The sequence below is a fragment of the Mus musculus genome, chromosome 2 (assembly GCF_000001635.26).
Source record: "Mus musculus strain C57BL/6J chromosome 2, GRCm38.p6 C57BL/6J".
Taxonomy (NCBI): Eukaryota; Metazoa; Chordata; class Mammalia; order Rodentia; family Muridae; genus Mus; species Mus musculus.
In genome coordinates, this window is record NC_000068.7 from 42,523,452 (window position 1) to 42,538,874 (window position 15,423).

General features: G+C 33.4%; 1 protein-coding gene across 10 annotated transcripts in view; it reads right to left on the bottom strand.

The window, feature by feature from the left end:
• Lrp1b (low density lipoprotein-related protein 1B) overlaps positions 1 to 15,423 on the bottom strand; it is a 2,058,309-nt gene that overhangs the window by 1,928,162 nt on the left and 114,724 nt on the right. The gene's annotated exons all lie outside the window — the stretch shown is intronic.

A 15,423-nucleotide genomic window follows, 5' to 3' on the forward strand; every position in this document is an offset into this window, starting at 1 on the left:
ACATTATAGTTTGGGGAATAGCTGTCTTCTGTTAGTTTCCTTTTTTGTTTCTCTCCTGTAAAGAACTGCAGACTTATGATATTGCAACAAATAAAAGTTTGCTCACATAAGGAAGTGGACTAGAACAGGTGAGACACACAACTAAAATTGCTCTCACAGGCTTTGCCTTCTGAAATCTGAGGAAAATGCTCATGATAAAAAGAATCAGAAGGACAGTTATATCTATTTCCCTTTTCTCTCTCCCTGCTTCTTAAATTCTATCAACTTCAGTCTAAGGTCAACTAAATGAGAAGAGCTAAAAGTTATCTGTGTTTAGAGAAAATAATCATTACTTTGATCTTGCATTCTGATGGATGTAAGTCAAGGTTATTGGGAGCTCATATCATTTGTAATCCTACACAATTTTTATTAAAATGCTTTTCAGACTAATTTTCTACATGAAAACATTTGAAAAAAATACCCATCCATTAAGCTGTTAAAGAAAAAAATGAATAAGCCATTTGCCTTACTATTAGTGAGCACATCACCAGTTGGTTTATTGTATACTATGATGTTATGATAACAATGGCTAGATAAACTTCATCTTCTCCCTGTGGACATGTTAATTGGATTCAAAGCCTACACAGGTCACATTATTGTGACTCATGCTGCATGCCATTGCCTTTATAAATGTCTGTGGAGTTGATACTCTTTTCTTTTCTAGCAGTCACAAGTTCCAGGATCCATTTTTACCAAGAGTGTGGTCCACACTGACACTCACACTAGTCAGCTGCCAATACAAAGCACAATACAAAGAAAGAAGGTTTAACTTACACTTTGTACAACTCTCTACCCGTAGTAAAGTGGCTTCTCTAACAAATTTTGTTTTTAAAAACATAAAGATTGGGCCCTTTTTCTGTCTGTGGATACTCTTAAAGAAGAATACATGAGATTGTCACTGGCTGTTGGAATTCGCACATGGGACACTAAAGATTCTAAATACTACTTCTCTACTGTATCAATGAAGATGGGAAGTAATTAGAATAAAAGTCTAAAATAATTACATTTTTTTGGCTTTTTCACTAATGATTTCCTACTTATCACAAAATAACCATATATGTATTGCATATATTCATATATAACCTGGCCTAATCTTTATAAACTGCACATTTCCTTCACATTTGTTTTCTTTTACAGTGAAAAATGTGTTAAACAAAAAAAAATCCACATTCTGAAGATTAATCTCAAGTCACTTAAAGTCAGACAAATTTTAAATTTAAGAGAAGAGTTATATAGTTTCCTTTGGGTTTTTCCTGTGCCTAATTAGTTCTCTTATTTTATAATTAGAAGGAAAAAGTCTGTCGTATGAGAAGATGTTTTTTTGTTAGCGTTGATAGCATTAGCAATGTAAAATTTAAAAGGTACTGTGCCCTTGGTCAAGTTGTGTCCACCTGATGAGATCACAAGGATTTGATGCTCACAAGCATGTGGGTAGGTATGATGACTCCTATAGGCTTGCTTAGTTAGCAGAGCCTGAGAAAGTAGACGTGTTGGGGCATACATAGACAATAAAACTACCCGGGAGATCTGCTGTGAATCTCAGAGGGGTATGGCTTCTCTAGCATGGATAAGGCATAGATTTTAAGCCCAGAACTGCAAACAAGACTACCTTGCTCCTGAGTAAACCATAATTGTCACCACATGTACCCATGCAAGATGGATTTTTCATGACATTTCTTAAGTGTAGCTATAATGGTCCTTGTGAGGCTGACCAAGATGTAGGAGAGACTTGACTTTGGGGTTGGGGGATGTTTCATTGCTTACATTGGATGTTCCATGTTGTATGATGCAGCGTTTCTTTTTTGTCAACTCCTGGATACTCCAATCCTCCTAAGCATACATCTGTCAGTGGGGAATGCCAGAGTAGCTGTAGAAGGCAGAGCTGGTGACATATTTTGACATCTATGACTCAAGATTAGATGCCTCCTGATTGAGCAGGATGAACCATGAACGCATACATTACCAGGTTCTCTCTCATGGGGCCCTACCCTGATTTGCACGGACATAGTACAGAGTATGGGGTTTTTTTGAAGACAGAGTTGTGAGATGTGGCAATGAATTTGCAGCTCTCCTTCTGGAGCCCATTTCATACACTTGCCATTAGGCTTCCCTCAAAATTCACCCCCAAACCTAGATTTTGAATCTTATACCACTTTCAATGAACTCTAGTTGCCCTGAAGAACCAACAGTTGTGTGTTTCTATTGTTTTCTGAACACATGAGTGACCTCATTGTTGCCACATCTCAATTCTTTCCCTTCTGGAGAAATCTGAAAGACAGAAAGACTGGGTCCATTTCAATCCGTGTATACCCTTTACCAGAGAAACTTGAGATTTTCACACTGTTGTTTAAATTCTCACATGGATCACTACATATTCTAGACACTGACTCTCCTTCCAGTATCACTGAAGTTGGAGAGTAATTAGAATAATAAAATAATTACTGTATGTTTTGGCCACTTTATTGATTTTATATTTTTCCATATATATATATATATATATATATATATATATATATATATATATATATATATATTATACAAACACACAGATATATAAATATAAATACATAAAAATATAAATCACATTATATAGATGTTGTTGACTACATATTTTTAAATATAAACATATATTCTAATGAGTACATCTAGATGAATATTGAAAATAACTTATAAGCATGTATAGATGTATAAATGTATATGTGTATATATAATATTTCATGCAAACAACAGGAACTCTGTGTGTATAAATGCCATATATATATGTGTGTGTGTGTGTATACATCTTTATGTAAATTTTGATAGAGCTTTAGATTTACTATATAGTTTACTAGAATCTACAAGGCTATTCCCTAAGAGTGTTTCAAGTTGTTGCAATTATTCCATATATGTATATTTTCGAAATGTCTAAAGATATGTGTTTCTCATAACTGAGCAGTAGGGGTTTCTCATTAATTACAAGTAGCTGTTAAACCTGGTGCCATACACATAACAGAAATTAATTAAAAGAAAATATGTGTTCCCAGTGGTCATTTGTTTCTAGATAGAGAAATGCTTCCTTATGTGTTTCTTTACAAACAGTAGTCACTGTAGAACACCCTTCTCTACCCCTGGTTACTCAAAATTCAACTTTTAAGATTGAAAAACTTTCATTCATAGAGAATAATTTATCAACAGATGAAAAGCAATTATGTCAGAGTTTTTTGGCAACTATTATATCAAAATCACCCAGGAAGATGGGTGTTGACTTGTGGCATCAAGCACTGATATAGACAGTGGCATGAATATATATAGACCGGGCTTTTACTGAAACATCCTGAGGAGACCATCTCAGGGATGCATATTAATCACTAGGAAGGTACAAAAATACAGCTATCTACCTGTGTGTTCTTAATTATAAGGCTTTTCTTTTGACAATAATGTTGAAATTATTATCTGAGTTCAGCTGAGAACATATTTTTTTCTTTCTAGTGAGAGTTTAACAATTACTTGATTGAAGATCTGAGCTGTAGGTAGCTGTAATTTTGCAGACTCGTTATATTATTTCTGGCTTCCTTAAGTGTTGACTCATTTTGTACTGTCTGAGAGCTGAAAAGAAATCACTGGGGAAAGGCTAAAAATATCTTTGTGTTTTCCTTCTATTGCTTCAATTTTATGTCTCTGATATATGCTTGGAATCATATTTTATGCACACAAGGATTTTGAAACTTTGAAAATGAGAAAGAAAATTTTCTTTTTGTCCTTAGCCCCATCATACTTTGTATCATGTGATAATATATGTAAGTAGGTTTAATACGCAATCCTTTTCCAAATTTAATTTGACTGTAGGATGGAGTGTAATTTCCATTGTGATACAAAGTCTCACATCAAATAGCACAGTAAACCCTTTTCATGTGAGTTTCCTGGTGAAGTAGCTTAAAGCCTGAAAGATAATTATATGGAATTTGCTTGAGGTGACAAAGTAGTTTTCACAATCCCAGGCTATCGATACCTTAAAATTTTACTTTTTTCCACAATAGGCGATTGGGTGCTTTCTGCTAAACAGTTTAAAGACCTGTTGTTTGGTCCTAAAAATTAATTACTATTGTAATCAATATATTCAGCCCACTGATATTTCAGCCCCTGAAACTTCAGCCACCATTCAACCACCTGTGAGACAAAATTGAACTATGTTTTTTTTTTTTTTTTTTGTCATGAAATCAGAGAGTATCAACGAAGAAATGCATAATCATGGATTGGGTCTCTTGTTTTTTTTACTCAGTTGATATTTCATGACATTTACTTATGTATATTTTTAATTTCAGGCATATTATGGTTTGTTTTGTTATGTTTACAGTGAGATTCTGCCAGAGGGGAAATAGTAATCTAAGAAACTGTGAATGTTCTAAGATTTAGTAAATTGGGAAATATGAAGAAAAACTTTAAAAATAAGGAAGTAGACACATATTTTGTAAAATCATATTTTATAAAAACTTCTGCTATCTTCTGGAAGTACCTGGTTTGTTTACCTATACATACACAAATATTTGAATATATATAAATATACAAATATATGCATGTATGTATATGTCTCTGTTTGTATAATAACCTCACATATGACATCTAGTATATACTTATATATATTAACCAAGTGTAAAAAAATAGTACTTAATTGTTAATGCAGAGATAATCAAAAATGTTAACCATTTTATGTTAGGCAAGATGGATAATTACTTATTTTGACACAAATTTAGCTTCTTTTTAAAACCAACACTGATATTATTCACACGATGTGAAGCATCCATATGGAAAGTGAAGATTTTAGTCACATATCCAGATGTTTGACTACATTAAATCAAACCAATCTTTACTTTGGATTCTCATTTTGTCAAGATTATATTCTTCATCTCATAAAATCTATTCTTAGCACCAATTCTTCATTCAGAGCCAAATTGTGATCTAATAAGTCAGATGTGGTTTTTTATAGACAGACTGAATTGCAATGTGCACCAGTAGACTATGATCATGAGAATCGCAGCATTTAGTACTTACAGAGACTTTGTAAATGTATGGTGTCTCATCATCATCAATTAACAAGAGATAGCTGTTGTCCATGAGTCATCAAGCAGCACACCAATTATTCATAATGTTTTAATAAGATATGTTTGTCTACTTGTTTATTAGTCTACCATGTCCACCATGATAGCAAGTTTATTGTCTATTTACCATTATTTGATGTTTCATAAAATTCCCAATTCACTTTAAACCAAAATGGCCAATTTGTTATTTACAAGTTTATTTAAAAGGAGAAAAGTGTGCTGTAGAATTTCTATCCAATAGTTTCAATGCAGATATTAATGTGGGCTTTAGTTTGTTATTACTTTTACTTCTCTGGGCTTTAACTCCTGAGCTGTAAAATGAAGCTACTTTTGAGGAAGATCATTTCATATATGGTATACATGTATCATGAGAATACTATGTTCAAAAAGAAGAAAAGACTAGAAAAGAAAAAAATAGTAGAAATATAACTTGCAAACTTTATTATATGGGTAATCCATAATTTAAAACCATTGTTATTGTGGTTTAAAGAAGATAATGATAGGATATTATGTGACAAGGCAGAGATTTTTAATACATTCATGCTTAAATATTAAATGCCAAAAATGTATGACATTTAGACTAGAATCACAGAAGATGATCTAGAATTTAAGTTTAAAAAAAGTCTCTTATAAGAATAAGAGATCTTTGAGCAGTTGAGTGCTGTAAAGGCAGAATAAAGTTAGGATGTTTGGGAATAAATATATGGATGTAAAATGTATAGACAAAGTCAATTACTACATAAGGAAGATAAAATATTCACAGAATCTCTTAGAAACGTGTAATAGTATGTCCATTTGTAAGAAAAAACACCATTTTCCCAGTATGTGCCAATTCTACATGTGAAAGAAAAAAATGAAAATTATGTCATTTTGTAATCATAAAATGTATCTATTGATTGGCTAAAAGGGGACCATCTCAGAAATTATCACTTTTATATAAGCTTATTTTTATAGCACTATTAATTGTGATTTTAACAATGTGAACATGATGAACAAGATTATATAATAAACAGTACATGGAGCAGAAAAGGGAAAGATAGAGCATGCTGCTGCTCTCACGGCTTTATTTTGTAGTATAATTACCATCCACGATCCAAATGTTTTTAGGAATGAACCACTGAGTGATAGAAAAGTTTAGGACTATGTGTGGCTGAAAATGCATGCTGTAAAGTAGTTTGTTGAAACAATTGTCAAAATTCCGAGAATGGATACTACAAAAAGAGAAGGCAAATATCAGCCTAGAAACTATTGTCAGAAACTGCAAATGCACTTTTTCATGTGAAAAGAAAGGAGAAAAAAAAAAGAAAAAAAATCACTGTCACAGAGCAGTGAAACCAGGTTAGAGCAGTGTCACAAGGCTCTTTAAAGAAGTGAGTGGCTGACTGTCACATATTGGAAGCATGTGCAATAAAATGAAAACTGGCAGAGTGAGTGAGCTTGGTTACTCTATGGCTTTGGTTATCACCCTAAGTACTTGAGACAGGTGAAGAACCAAATGATTGCAGAGCACAGAGACATTGAAGCAGAGGTAGACCAGTAGTTTCCAAACCTGTCTTGAGTCTTTAAAGAATCTGACAAAGACGTTTCAACGGATTCACAAAACTTTTCAATAGCAATACTATAAAGGAAATTAAATAATCTCAATATTTACCTCTAATTTTTGACGATAGCCTTATCAAATCTTTTATCAAGAGAATACAGTTGTAAAAATAAAATTATTTTTCTAGTAATAAAAAGTTTGCAACCATACATTTCCACATATGAATATTTTTAGTCAACAGAATTGGGGTATTATGTGACCTTAAGGAAAAATAATTATGGACACAAATCTAAAGTAAGAGAACAATATTTTGATGGACTTCTGGCTATTCTAAGAATCTCATAAGAAGATGAGCAAACAGACAATAAAATACTGAATGCTTCCAAGTATTAGTTGCTAACATATGTTTAAGTAAGAAAGGGATGGTATAAATATTATATTTAGAGAATCTGGCACATTTTAGAGAAATTAATCCCTAGAGGTAGTAAAGTGATGGAAGACATGCAACCACTTATTCTGTGCCGTTGCTCTACCAAAAGAACTTTCTTTGCGCTTATTACTCAGACTTGCTGGAACAGCTACAGTGAATGTTTCAAAGTGAGAAATGAATATTTGATGATGAATTATTTATATGCAAATGACAAGTAAGGGGACTGTAGTTAAAGAAACAGCACATGATAAAACAGGCTCTCTCTATTACATATGTTACTTCTTATGCCAAATTTCTAGCTGTACTGGCATAGATTAGATTCTGAAATAGAATTCTAAGCACATAAGCAACACAGTGAATGATAAGTGGTCAGTGAATGCACTTTTTTAGAACTGTAAATTATTTCAAGTAAATTAATACCTTTGAATTTTTTCACAGACTCTCCATTTATTAATGTCTCATAATACCCCATTTTCTTTGTAGATTATGAACACAATATATCAGAGTCTTCAGTTTTAATAATCTATCATTTGCAGTTTAAATAACTGTGTTCTATAGGTAAGGTTTTCTTTCCCTTAGTGTGGAAAAGGCAATGATTTTTATGTGGTTAAGAAGAGTTTTCAGACTGTATGGATGTGTTTTACAAAAAGAGTTTTTCAGCTTCTCTGAGTAACTATGTACATAACAATTTTATTGTCATGATTCTTCTTAATTTGTAGTCATACTTAAATTAACCATTTGATTTTCTAAAATGACCATGCCATTTTGTAAATAACTATCTACCTTCAGGTAGAAATGAATAAATAAAGCCAGACATACTAGAATGCATGCTCTAATTCTTACCTTTGCAACTTCTGATAGATTTTGAGTCACATTTAGAATACAATATTTCACAAAATAATAAGAACAATTTATAGCTGAATAAGTTTTTCTGTAATTCTCGTTACTTTTAAAACTTTTATTTCTCTCACTGTTGTGTATCTTTATATTCAGATTGCTTCTCCAAGAATAGAATGCAATCCACATTTAACGTAGCCTTCAGTATGTGACTAATTGTATCTAATTTTAAAAAATGCACAATTCTGGCAAAAATATTTCTAACTCCTTAGTCACACATTCTACATGGATTATATTTCCATCCATCTAAAACTGTGCCTAAGTCTTTGCAGATTAAATCAAATATAGAAAAGAATAATTGCTGTATTAGTATTTATATCTAATGAAATTCAAGCATGATTCACAGTCTCCTCAAAAAGAGATTTGGAGTGTAATGTGTAAGATATATACCCAAGTCCTCCCCTGCATAGCACATTCTGTAGACTTATATACATACATGTCTTATACATTTATGCTAATTGTCAAGGAAGATCCAGAACTTAATTTAAGACACAGGAAATTTCAAACTCATCCACACTTTCTGATTACATATTCTTAGATGCAACAGCCCTCAAATTATTGGATTATTGCCGTTTCATAGAAACACTTTATTAAAAAGGCTTTAAAGTGAGATTAATTGAAATTTAAATTGTCATTTTCAGAACTATTTCATCTAGCCTGAAGCAAAATTACATCTTTTCAAAATTAGAATAAAAGATGTAAGCCCTTTCAAATCTTTTAACTAGCAGTAACCTTCATTTCACTTTTAATTGTCTCAATCCATTGTGAAATTAACCATATTGTGTAGATTATCAGTCAGTTAAAATTACTGAAGTGACTGTGTGTGCACCAATCTTTCAGAAGATTTGTGTTAGCTGGACACATAATAGAGCAAATGAAAACACAGTGAACTTGTATATAGTGATGAGATCACTTTAGATCTGCTTCCTCTCTCTCTCTCTCTCTCTCTCTCTCCTCCACTCATTTCTCCAATATCAAAAAGGTGGATGAGCTCTATATGCAACTGTTTATGCATAAACCATTTTATTCCCCCTCATTGTTATTAATGTGCTTTGTGATTACAGAAGATTCCAACTGTCCTTCACCAGGAGTGGAGCTTCAGAAACCTAATCTGCTGTTAGTTTGTTTCTCTTCACGACACATGGCTAGTTTTCACATTAAAAAAAAAAACAGAGACCTTCTATGTGTGGACGGTCTAGGACACTGCTGTAGATCTGGGCCTTCACCTGACTCCCCTCTCTAATCACTCTATATCATTCATACTTTGGCTTCCCCTCAACCTAGAGTGTGGATTCTCAAATATCAAAGGTCTTCCATACTTGTCCACATGTCACTATTGAGGTGAAGAATTTCTGGAATATTTAGTTTACAAATATTTAGTAATTCAGATATATATATATATATATATATATATATATATATATATATATATTCCTTGCCTGTTTATAAGTTTAATTGGAATTGGATGAGAATCAAGGCCAAGGGTGGCCATACATTTTCTAATTAACTTCGAGATTCAGCATTTGAACTGTTTGCCAAATTCATATCAATTATACTTCCTTGTTCTCTTCATTCTTGCTAAGAAATCCAAGCAGCTAATACTCATCCATTGTAGAGGGTAATTGCACTGTTGCAACATCTACTTATATGTGTGATGGTATTTAGGGAGGTATATCTGATCTCACAAGTTAATCCTTCCCATTAATCCTATGTAAAAATGATTGAATATTAATATTTTAAAGAAAGTTTGCCTCATATTAACAAAATATACTTTAACAATCCAGAAAAAAAAAAAGTCCTTTACAAATCTGTATTGCTTGACCTTATTTTCTACATCTGTAATTTGAGAGGTATGAATCAGCATTCATTATCTTTGTAAATGTGAAAGCAATATTATTAGTAGCACTATCAAATTCTATCAAACATGTTTAATGTATGAACACCTTTTCTGTGTTTGACACTAGCAAAGACATATCAATATAGCAGTTGATGCTATACTCCCATAATGTCAAACACTTAGCACAATGAGACATCAATGAACAAAAGACATCACAAGTGTTATAGTATTTTAAATACTGATAGCAATAAACTATATATCTATTGTAAATATTACAGTAACCAAGTAATCTACATTAGGAATACACTTAACTGCCGGCTCCATAAGGACTTTTGCATATGTTAATTCGATGCTTATGATTTGGAGGTAGCTCTAATTCGAAAAAAAAATTTACAAAGTATCTCTGCTGAGATGAGTTACTCTTTGCCATGGCAAAGAAAACTGCAATTATGTTTAACAAACAAACTAGACTGTAGGAAATAGTCACTAACACTCCCCAGTTTCATTTTGTAGAAGCTGGCAGAAAATCAAACACACTAGACATATGCATACAGAAGAACACAGTTAACCATTCTCAATTGGGTGACCTTTTGCTTAAATGCATGGTATTTGTCCTTGTTAAGCTCTCACACCAAAAGATTATTGGATTTTAAGTCGGTTTCAAGTCTAAAACTACTCAGAATTTCTACTTCACGAAAAATTTTAATTCCCACTGTGATTTACTCTCTTAGAACACAAAGAACATTAAACTAGATTTTTCTTACCATATTTTGAGTTGTGACTGCCAGTTCAGAATTGTATTTTGATTATTTTTATAGGCGTGTGATAAAAGTGCTATTTTTTTTATATACTTTGGAGAATGTCTGTCCAACGATAGACTAATTAAATCATTCTGATTTGCTTATTCAACATGAGGTGGAAAAACAAATTTAAAATGAGGTTTTTTTTTTAAATGAAAGGTTAAAAAAAATCAACAATAAAGTACTTTTAATTAAGAATGAGTAGCATAAGCCCTGATGTTTGCCCTTGAAAATTTAATTATACAAATTTGAAGCTTTCTTTTATTGACTCGCCTTTGCTTTGTTTTAAAAGAGACATTTCTATAGGAGATAAAGTTCCTTGTGATGCTACACATACAATAAAGGCATTTTAACTACTTTAAGGCCTGGATATTTTGGATACATTCCTTGCTTGGATATTTAATTACTTCAAACTACAGGTATTTCTTTATAATACTTTTTTTTTCCTTTAAATCATCTGAAAAGTGTTCAGAAATCAAAATCACTACAACCACAGCACATTCATCTTGAATCCCATCTCAGTTAATTCTGAGGTTGGCCCAATGCTCTGCTTGTGTGTGTGTGATCTTGTTCTTATCCAAATTGCTAGCATTTATTTCAATAACTTGCATTTATTTTGTAGCAACTCATGAGCATGCATTTTCAGGTGTGTTTTTCCAGAAAGTCTTTCATTTTAATATGACTGCTAGGCAGTTTTTACTCTAGAACTAAGGCTGTCCATATCACGTGCTGAGTGATTGTTGAGGGACAGTACCCTCTAAGGGAAATAGCCGAAAATAGGATTAAAAGAGCTTTCACATTTTAGAACAGTTCTTTAGTCCATTTCAAGGTAAAATGAACTCTCTCCAAGACCCAATGGTGAGAAAAAAGGGGGGGGGGAAGCATTAGTTTTCCCAAAGTTTCTCAGGTTTTTACCAAAAATCATCTGGATCCTGACATAGTAGCTGAGCAAATGACAATTCAAGGCAAAAAAGGAGATAATTTTGCTATATTTTTGTGAATTTCCCTTTTGTGATTTTGTACAGTACAGTCTTGCCTATCTGCAGAATTTTTCATTGGTCTCAGTAGCTCTCTTAGCTCTTACCCTGCAGAACAGAATATCATTTTATAATAAAACGACACAGTCTCACATGACTTTAAATGCTCATACCCAATTAGTGAATTATTAATTCTATTGTGGTCCAGGCAGCTGCTCAATAAAAAGGAAAATCCGTGTCCCAGTGCTCTTGGCCTCACATTATAGCTGTAGATAGGAACAGTTTGTCTACTTGACCAGGCAACTATATGACAAGCTAGGTCACTTCGCAGTGTGCTGGGAAGAAATTAATTATAAACCTCACACTGTCATTTGTTGCAACCAGTAAGATATCTACACATCTGTTCCAACTAACCTCTCCACTGTTGTAGTAGCACTTACTGCTTTCCTCATCAACCTGCACATTTCAGCAAATTCAACAACAGATAAATTCCAGAGCCCAGCAAAAGAGAAGACTGGTTGCTTCAAAACCAATGCTGCTGGTTGTTCTTGCTGTTGTGTTTGCTGTTGCTGTTCTGCTAGTTTGCTGGTTAACTGGATATTCTGACTATGAAGATTGGACTTACCCCCAAGGAACCTGCTGATGCTAAGGAGCAGGAACTAGTCTACTTTGGTAGGTGAAAGAGGTCTATGGACTCCTTCCCCTCTAACTTTCTTTCCTACCTAGTGTTAGGGGGCTGGAAAAGATTAGGGTGGGATAAGTTTTGAAAGGGAGGTAGAAGCAATAGAACATAATAAAATAGTTAAAAAGGAGCTAACATACTACTTTGCTAGTTTTATAGTTTTTCTAGTTTTATTTTCTATTTTATTAATTATTTTATTATTTATTATTTCTAAGGTCACTGTATAAAATCGACATCTGCACATTGAATATGTGTTTTTATCATTCCTTCTTCAATTTTGTTTTTCAAAATTGGATTTTTTTTAATGATAACAGAAGATAAAGCAAAAAAAAATACACAAGACTGTTACTGCAAGGGAAAATTTATAATATACTTGGAGAAATCACCCCATCCCCCCAAAATAAATGCTTAATATATGAGGTAGTGATTTATATAAGGACAGAAAATGAAACAAGGGAAACATATTTATTGATATATACTTTTAGTGATTATCATGATTGCCAAGTAACCATCACTGAATCTCCTCTCCTGCCATCCTAACACATTCATGACTAGCCTGTTTATGTATATTCTTGAAATTCACAGAATTTATGAATATATATAAAAAGAGTTCAATATGTAACTTGCAGGTTATAAATTCAACAATGGGCAATAATCAAGTCAATATACAAGATCATAGTACAAGTCACATAACCCATAAGACAAGAACTTATCCATGTTTAGAAATTAAGAAAGTATTTCACTGAATCACAGAGATTAAAATGTAGGTAATTAATCAATGGGAGGACAGAAATTGGGTTTACTTGTGTGTTTTTCAGTGCTGGGTATAAGCAGGAACAATACGACAAAATCAATCACGAAATATGCTATCCTGAGTGGTCTATACACTTCCGCTATTATAAACTTCCACTCTCTACCATTTATCATTCTCTGAGTGAATGTAGTGAGTTCAGATCTTACAAATAACAAGAGGCATGTAGATAGTCAGAGGACATTGACTATGAAAGTTTCGTGGTCCACGCAACATTCAGGGGTATAGGTCTCAGGAATCACATCTGGAAAGCCAAGAAGACACTACCACCTGTGGAGCATGGCAGCAACAGTGCAAACATTAAAAGGTTGATTCACTCTTTGCAACGTTTTAAAACGTAAAATAAACATCTGTTAGGGCATGTGCTCATTCTTGTGCTCCAAGCAAGTTGCATTCTATAAAGATTGTTCTTTCAGTCTGCTTAATAATATTGAAACAGCTCAAATGCAGACATATGACACCTTCATGGCATACAGTGTTCTGAGGCAGAAATGCTGCATTCATTTGACTGTGCCCTCCACATACAGTGAATTTATGTAGTAAATAATATTTTACGACTTCTCCAAATTAATATTTATCATGAAATCATATATATATATATATATATATATATATATATATATATCACATTTAATTACTAAATTCAATAAGGAAGTTTCAGTTAATTAAATCTAGTCTGATATCAACTTACAAACTTTTCATCTCAATACTTCGGCAAAGTTTAATATCTCAAAATAAAGTTGGCATATAGCCAAAGAAAGGCTCTGTCAGTGAGTAAAGATTATACTTCAATGGGACTACACAGCATAATTCTCTGATAAAATTCAAATTTCTATAGTCCCAAATTGCTGTGATTTCTGGAGATTCAACAATGACTTTATGGGGAAATGGCCCATGAAGCTGTACTACCTACACAAAAAAAAAAAAAATATCTATTGATCTGAGGTTTGGAATATGTAGCTTCTTAAGTTTTCAGGGCTTAGAATGGCTGTTTTTCATATTTTCTTATGGTGTGTCTTGTCTTCCTTCTAAGAAGAATTACCTTTCTTCCTGTGACAGGGAAAGAGAAACATGAGCACTGTGCCAAAATTCTTCAATTTGACGGCATGTCTGACTTTTATGGGTGCTCCAAGCATATGATCTATTCACGAGAAGCAGTGAGAGAAGGTTTTGTCATTCTGACCAGATTGTGAAAGGCCATCCGTACTCAGATGAAAGGGATGAGAAGAATCTGCATAAGGACTGTGTTAAGGACACAGGGACCACATTTGATGACAGAGACTGCTGCATGTATTCACCGTGGAGGCACAAAGGAAATATCAACAGACACGACCAGTCATTTTCTACACTCAGATCACATTTCCCATAAAATAATTGGACTCGTTAAAATTGCTCACTTTTTATACTGTACTGGAATTGAGTAGACACCAACCATCCCAAGGCAGTTAAAGTAAGGGCCATTACCATTACTTTCCAACACCCTCAAATTGCCATTTTGCTAGGGATGTGTCCACTGCTTAAAACTGACTCCTCCAATGCCGTACATTTGCTCCTCCATCGATGTAGCACTAGGAGAACTGTGAAGCACACTGATGGTATTTTAATGCTGGTCTGTTTTATAGATTGGCATGTGGGCAACTTGCTGTGAGCAACTAGAGTCCATTCCTCCCAGATGCCAAAGTACCCTATTGCATCATTTCTATATTCTTGCTCCAGTCATAGGGCCAGTGGCTGATTTAGAATGAAGTTGCTATAAACATTTACATACAGATGTGTCAACCCAAATTCATATATAATAGGCAGTTAAATATAGTATGATTTCATGAGTCTGTGCAAAGAATGATTTAAACTTTATTAAAACAAGCACGTACTTTCCAAAGTACTGTAATCTCTGGGACTTCAAGGTTTTCCACATTTTCAGCAGCACTTGATAAGTTTTTCCCAGCCACTGTAATTGGATGGCAGTAGGGACTTAGTGTGATTTTAATTTGTATTGCCCAGTGACTAAGGAAATAAGATGCAATATTTCTCCTTATGATTTATTTTAGAAGCCCTCCAATAATTTGCTTACTGTATATTGAATTAATTTTAAAGAGACTGTTGCATGATCGGCTTTTTAACACTCTGTGTGACCAGAGTCAATGGGAAAGTTCAGGCATGCATGATTCTCCAGCTTTTCCCTATACTTTGTTTACCATGGGTATGGTGTAGAAAATCTGTACAGTCAGGTTCTGAATTGTATCCAAGATACTGACTCATGATCTTCAAAGGTAGAAACTTGGGCTTAGAATAACTTTTTGGTATAATTATGCATTAATGTCAATGGAATATTTCT